The 6,603-nt window shown below is 49.0% G+C and overlaps 2 non-coding genes across 2 annotated transcripts; one reads left to right on the top strand and one right to left on the bottom strand.

Moving 5' to 3' along the window:
• Nucleotides 1-2,311: 2,311 nt before the first annotated feature.
• TRNAR-UCU (transfer RNA arginine (anticodon UCU)) lies at nt 2,312-2,397 on the top strand. The gene is given in 2 exon segments: nt 2,312-2,348; nt 2,362-2,397. It is a non-coding gene; the product is annotated as a tRNA-Arg (tRNA).
• Nucleotides 2,398-2,861: 464 nt separating this feature from the next.
• TRNAL-UAG (transfer RNA leucine (anticodon UAG)) lies at nt 2,862-2,943 on the bottom strand. The gene has a single exon. It is a non-coding gene; the product is annotated as a tRNA-Leu (tRNA).
• Nucleotides 2,944-6,603: the final 3,660 nt, after the last annotated feature.

Here is a 6,603-nt window from a genome sequence, read left to right as displayed (position 1 = left end):
CCCCAAGACTGTTCCACTGCCTGCTTTTGTACACCTGTTGCAGTGGGGCAGTCCCGTTGCACCTTGCAAAAGTCAGCCTGACTTAGGCTTCAAGTTGAGGACAGTTTACTACGTTCTAGCAGCCACCTCAGGTCTGTAGCTAACAGGTCTTCCATCAGGTCTTCCATCTCAGATTCTCATTGTATGCCACTAAGTAACACTAAGATAACTGAATCCTATGTCACCTCAGTAGTCACATCAGTGGCGACTGAGCCCTCGCCTGCAGGTGCGCAAGTGGTCTTAGGAACTGGTGTAGGCACTACCGGGGACTACAGTCTTTCACACTCTCAAGCACGAAGAGCTTCTAAGCCCATGTCCTCAATTGCTGCTTCTCTGGCTGCTTCCTTAGAGTTTGATCTGACATGATTATCTAAGGATCAGAAAGGTTATTGCCTTACAGTCTACTGGATTTGAGTCTTATTGACACACACCGCTGAGAGGTTTCGACTAAACAGCTAAATTCTACCATTGACAATGGGCATTCGTTGAAGCCATCAAAACCCCTTGCAAGCCTGTCATGACATGGAATTGTCTGTCACTCTTGCATCCACTTTAGCATGGCAGTGGTGACCCAAGCACCTGCATCACGCAGTACAGGAGCTTTATTCCCATTAATGAAGACGTGTTCCAAAAAGACCTGAGTACTCCTGGGAATCGGGGTCACCTCAGGGGATCCAGACCCTTTCTCACCCAGAGTCACAGGGGAACATTTTGGCACATCCTGGCCTAGTGGGAATTCTCCTTCTAAGATGCCCACACTGACTATTACATTCTCCATGCGGCCGGCACTTCTTACGGTCTGTTTGAGTCTACCCTTAAAGGCTGGATCTACCTTCCTTAGTGTGAAGTCCACACAGAGAAAACACCCTTTGTGCGTTGAGGATGCTGATGTGCTAGACATTCTATCCCCCTACTTTTCTTTGGGTGCTGATAAGTCATGTGGCTAAGATATATGCCATCATGTTTTTGGGGGCTTTCCATGGCTGTAGGGTGAGAACCTTTGTCCATATCCTCCATTGGTTTATTTTTATCAAATGCATTTTCTTCTGGTTTCGGTGTGTTCAGCTAGAAAAGGACTCTGCTCCACCAACACCAATGATATGGAGTGACCACTACCTAATGCCATTCTACATCAAACGTCAAACCTTTTTGTCACCTGGAAACACAATACTGCACACCACTAGGAAAAGAAACTGGAAGAGTCTTGACTTGGAATTCTTAACAAATCTGCTGGAATCAATGCAATCGAACACCACTGAGCTGAACAGAATGACCACAGACTTAGCAGAAAACATACTCAACGCCTGGATCACTGAGGGCCTAAACCAACTAGCACCAGGAAAACCTTTCAAATCCACAGCAAAAAAGCTGGCAGCAAGGTGGCTCACGTTGCTTTTATAGTTAAGGCCTCATAACGGATGATAGGCGCACATCTGCATTACAAACTCTTCTCCATGCAGGTGCTAGCAGTAATATATTTAGCCAGTAGATGGCAGACTGCACACATGTAGTCTATTAGTGAAACCACTTGGAAAGTTTCAGAATGTTAGAAAAGTGAACCAGGAACTTTAGTCATTACATCATGTCTTTCATGATGTCTAAAACGTTTGTCCTCATCAATTCCTTTGGGAGATATAACATGCCACCCTTCCCCCAGCACTGCTCTACTCACTTTGCAGAAGAACCTCACTCCAACATTAGCCAGCAGAGAAGCGACTTTGCATAGAAATTCCTGCATGTATTCTATTAAAACTATCCTCCTTTTTAACATTCTGTACAGTGGCCTTCAGATCATAGCCCAGTTTATTGTGCAATATGGTTTAAGCCTTGATTTTACAGCCCACGGTCTGAGCCAATTACACTTTTGAAATGTCATGCTCATGCTCCACATAAAAGCGCAGCATGGCATGACGAACCATACGCAACCCCGTGTATCATAGGTTGGACTGAGAAGGAATTAATTAGATAACAGGTTCACCCGCAAATGATTACTTTTGATCGCACCGTGCAGTACTAGTGCAAAATATAAAAGACACACACCCATAGTAGTACAAGCAAATACATACAATGCAAGCATTTAACGTACGTCCAGGAACAGATTTCTGTAAAATTGAGATTAAAGCTCTCAAAACAGATCTCGCAACGCTCTCAATCAGTTATACCACTGCTCATCACATTTTATGATCTTTTAACCTTCCTCGTCATGTCATCATTTGAACTGCCGGTTTATGTTCTGGCGTTAAATAATCTTACACTCCCATATATTTTCAGCGGCTCTGTGGCGCAATGGATAGCGCATTGGACTTCTAGTGATGTGAAGACATTCAAAGGTTGTGGGTTCGAGTCCCACCAGAGTCGGTTTTTTAATCCCATTTTTTTAAAAATCCAGTGGAAACTTCCGTTCGTTGTTCACCTGCCTGTACACTCTTTCGGTCCTTTTTCTGACGTTTGCTTTAAAACACACTTGTGCACTTCAAAATGCTTCAAACACCATGTCGTCTGAGCAATGGAACGAATTAAAAGTTACATTGTCCGTTTCACTTTTGTAAACGGTGCAGCCACTTGCCCAGTATCAATGTTTCGCCGATTTCTTTACTCGAAAGTTCTTTACGACCGTGTCAGCTCAACAAAGTACTTTTATGATAATTTTTAAAAAAAAGCTGCCAGTACAAAAAACGTACATACAAGCTTGCGGTAGGTGTTTGATCGTGATTTTAACAAGTAACTTTAAAAAGTATATATTACTTGTTTTTGTGGAGCCCGGTTTGTTACTTTAAACTTCATTTATTTAAGCAACATCGAATTGATAGATTTAAAAAAGTTGGCAGCGGTGGGATTCGAACCCACGCCTCCAGAGAGACTGGAGCCTAAATCCAGCGCCTTAGACCGCTCGGCCACGCTACCTCCTCCGTGAACCAGCAGCTGGGTCGTTACGACTGTACGTGCAATTACGCCGTTTCCGTTTTGTTTCATATGGTGTTTTCTACATTATTTGGTAGCACTCGTCTTGGCCTCCGACTATGTGGGTTTCGCCCATATCCCACCCATCGTCTTTATTTTGCTTTCATTGAGTAATACTTCGGCACCAGCATGTGTTTAGGTGCTTTAGCTGTATTAATATATTTAAAATTGCTGCATGTATACGATACACGTTTAAACATTAACTCTGACTATGTGCCCTCCCCGCAGAGACCAGCAGCCAATTAAAAATAACGTATTATCGGATCCCCGTCAGTGATCCAATCAAGCATCGTGACACAATGGAGCACCCTGGACTGAAGAGTTGTACAGCCTCCCTCCCTGTTAACTAGGCTTTCTGACACAGAATCCGGCCGCGGGCGCGGTTCTGCCAGGCAGCGTTTGTCTAGGAAGCAGTTGGGGAAGGCTGCTCTCTCTGGCCCGTACAAAGACCCAAGTAATGCACCGCCTCAAAAAGTTTCCCTACTGGAAGGTTTTTGCAATCAGTAAAACACATTTTACGATGATTAATACAATATTTGATCAGCTTAAAGAAATATGAAATTTCCCAACAACCGACGTACACACGTGAAGCCCCAATCGCCACGTAACAAGAAGTCGCTGTTACTGCTCCTCAATTGAGTTGAAAAGAATATTTCACCAAAAAGCCAGAAGTACCGGGAGAGACGACCCTTGCCCATTTCACCCCACCTTGAAGTGACATCCTGGGAAGCGATGGAACACAACCTTTCACCCCTTCACAAAACAGGAACTGGCATCACATAGCATTGTTCATAAGTACACTTCAAACATTATGGTCACATATCACTATTGTTGTGTGGCCGCCCGTGCCTCGGCAGGCCTGCATGCACTCTGTGCACATTCACACAGGAACACGCGGGACACGGTGTTGGCCGTTTCGCGTCCCGGCCGTAACTGCCGGCACGGGCGCACTTTATTCAACTGCGCATGCGCGTCGCCTGAACGAGGCTCGCGCATGCGCGCACCGTGACTTGCACGTCACATCCCTTTTTTTCTTTAACGAAAACCCAAACCCAACATAAGTGAAAATAACAGCCCAAACTTGGAACACCCCCCCCCAACATTTTGTTACTCCCAGAGAAACGACTTCACACACCCCGGCTCAGTCTCCCGAGTCCAAGACATAGTCCTTGAGGTATGAGGGCGGTCGGCGACCCCTTCTCATCGGGTACCTGGACATCTCTGGCACGGCTCCACGGAGGCCATCCTCGGCTGGACCAGGCTCCCTCTGGATGTCCTCCATTCGACCCTCCGGGGTTTCCTCGGAAACCCTGCTCTCGCTCGGCTCACTCGTATCCGCTGACGTGTCGACCCGCTTAAAGAAGGACTTGTTGCGAGTGACTGTGCCACGGGCACAGGCTGCCGTCACCATGGTCCTTTTTACATGTGTGACTCTCCACGGGTGGGGTTCATAGCGCAATGATAACTTGCCCTCGGGGTGGCAGTTACGGACCAGCACCGCATCTCCCACGCGTACCTCTTTGTCCTGTAGACCCCTTCTTTCACTTTCTCGCTGGTTCCGTGCCATGCGATCCTCTCTGACCTTCTCGTTGTCAATGACGCCTGGCCCGCGGCCCTCGATCTCCGGTATCATGCCTCTGGGGCAGCGTCCGAACAGCGCTTCAGCGGGGGCTACCCCCGTGGACTGGTGTGGGGTGGTTCTGTACTCTCTTAAGAATTCAACTAGCTTCTTGGGAAGGTCCTCCCCTCCATGAGCGGAAATTCTTAGCACTTTGTTCAAAGTGCGCATTAACCTTTCGGCCTCCCCATTGGCGCGAGGCCACAGAGGGGATACCCTCCGGTGGTGAATGCCTCTGTCTTTGAGGTATAGGTCTTTCTGGGCTTCTAGCTGCCGCCTGGAGTTGTCCCTTAGCACAGCTTTCCAGTCACCACTCCTCACCTCCGCCTTGATGATGTGGAACACCTCATCCTTGCATGACTCAGTTGCGATGGTGAGTCTCGATAGCGCCACTGGCAATGCCCCTTCCACGACGTGGCAGAGTAGTCCTTGGCATTCCGACACTTCCTCGTTCAGGTCCCCACTCCCCTTGTTGGGGTGGCGCGACAGATAGTCCGCCGGGTTGTTGGTGCCTGGCCTGTACACGAGCCTCACCCCATACTCCATCAGGGCCAGCATCCACCGCTCGATTCTGGGAGGTGGCTTAGACGATACTCCCGCCAGGATGGGCAGTAACGGCTTATGGTCAGTCACGACCACCACGGGCTTGCCCAGAATGTATAGCCGAAAGTGGCGACAGCCCCACAGAATGGCTAGAGCTTCTCTTTCAATTTGCGAGTAGCGCCTTTCAGTGTCAGAGAGCGCCTTGCTCGCGTACGCGATGGGTCTCATTTCCCCTCTTTTGTCCGGCTGTAGTAGCACTGCACCAACACCCACAGGACTCGCATCTACAACCATTTCTGACTCAACTGATGGGTTAAAATACGCCCTGGTGTCATCATCCGACAGGGCATTCTTGAGGCGCTGAAAGGCCTCTTGCTCCTCCCTCTCCCAAGTCCACACGGCATCATTCCAGGTCAACGCCCTGAGAGGTTCCGACAGGGAGGCCAACCCTCTGATGAAGCGCCCACAGTAATTGACCATCCCCAAGAAACTCCTCACCTCGGTAGGGGATAGGGGCGCGTCGGCCTCACAAATGTCCTTAATCTTTGCCGGATCTGGAGACACCCCACTGGCATGGAAGATGAATCCGAAGAAGCCGATCCTGTCCTTGAAAAATTCACACTTTTCGCGATGTAAGGTGAGTCCCAAATCATCCAACCTCTTTAGTGTGCACTCCAGCCTCTTCATGTGTTCTGATTCAGATTCTGCGAAAACTAGAATGTCATCACTCATGTTCAAAACACCTTTTAGGCCTGCCAGCGCCCCCTGATGGTGTTCTGGAAGACTTCGGCAGCTGAGGAAATGCCGCAGCTCAAGCGCTTAAACTGGTACAGGCCTTCATGCGTCGTGAACGTCGTAATGAATCTGGAGTCTGGGTGGAGTTCAAGCTGATGGTAGCCCGCTCGCAAATCTAGCTTTGAGAATACTCTTGCGCCTCGCAGTTCGCCTATAATGTCATCCAGAGTGGGTGTTATGTGTCTCTCCCTATTGATGGCAGCGTTGGGGAGCCGCATATCTACACATATCCACACCGCTCCGGGCTGCTTCGGCTTGGGGGATACCACAATGGGTGAGACCCAGGGCGTAGGGCCTTCCACCCTCTCAATGATGTCCATCTTCACCAGCGACCGAAGCTCCTCTTCGACCTTTTCCCTGAGGTGGTACGGGATTCTACGATGCTTGAGCGCCGTAGGCCTGACGGTGTCATCTATGTGCAGCCGTACCGGAGGAGCCTTCAGTTTCCCCACGCCTTCGAAAATGCCTGGGAACTTGCCCAGTAACTGCTCTATGTCGACTTGATAAACCTCCCATGCGAAATGCACCAGGTCGAGGGCCTCAGAAGCTGCACAACTGAGTAGAGAGTGAGGGCTCACGTCTGTGACAAAAAAACGAGCTTTGATGGTCTTGCCTCCTCTGGACACCGGTGCCGAAGCTTAAACTGG

This window comes from Ambystoma mexicanum, chromosome 1p, assembly GCF_040938575.1.
Source record: "Ambystoma mexicanum isolate Mex_15411 chromosome 1p, UKY_AmexF1_1, whole genome shotgun sequence".
In the NCBI taxonomy this organism is placed as follows: domain Eukaryota; kingdom Metazoa; phylum Chordata; class Amphibia; order Caudata; family Ambystomatidae; genus Ambystoma; species Ambystoma mexicanum.
Note: the sequence above shows the minus strand (reverse complement) of the source record. Positions and strands in the feature narration are given on the sequence as shown.